Consider the following 306-nt stretch of genomic DNA (forward strand, 5'->3'; position numbering starts at 1 on the left):
GGACTGGGCTCTACTGTGGTGCGGGGAGGAAGAGGAGGAGGAGAGGCAGGGTGGGAGCAGACAGGGAGACAGGCAACCCTGGTCCAGGGAGCACGCTGTCAGGGATCCTGGGCTCACCCCTAGCAGAGGTTCAATGTTGCATTTGTGCGAGGAGGAGGGCGGTGTGGGATGAAGCAGGGATGGGAGCAGAACCCATCCCAGCCCTGTGGTTTTGGGGGACTCTGGTACCCTTTCATGCCCTCGGGGTGTCAGCTCTGCTGCCCCTTCCCGCTGTGTTATCCCCCCCTGGGGCCGTGGGGGGACCTT

General features: G+C 63.7%; 1 protein-coding gene across 1 annotated transcript in view; it reads left to right on the top strand.

Moving 5' to 3' along the window:
• CSF1 (colony stimulating factor 1) overlaps positions 1–306 on the top strand; it is a 22,768-nt gene that overhangs the window by 18,102 nt on the left and 4,360 nt on the right.

This window comes from Egretta garzetta, unplaced genomic scaffold (genome assembly GCF_000687185.1).
Source record: "Egretta garzetta isolate BGI_Z169 unplaced genomic scaffold, ASM68718v1 scaffold616, whole genome shotgun sequence".
In the NCBI taxonomy this organism is placed as follows: Eukaryota; Metazoa; Chordata; class Aves; order Pelecaniformes; family Ardeidae; genus Egretta; species Egretta garzetta.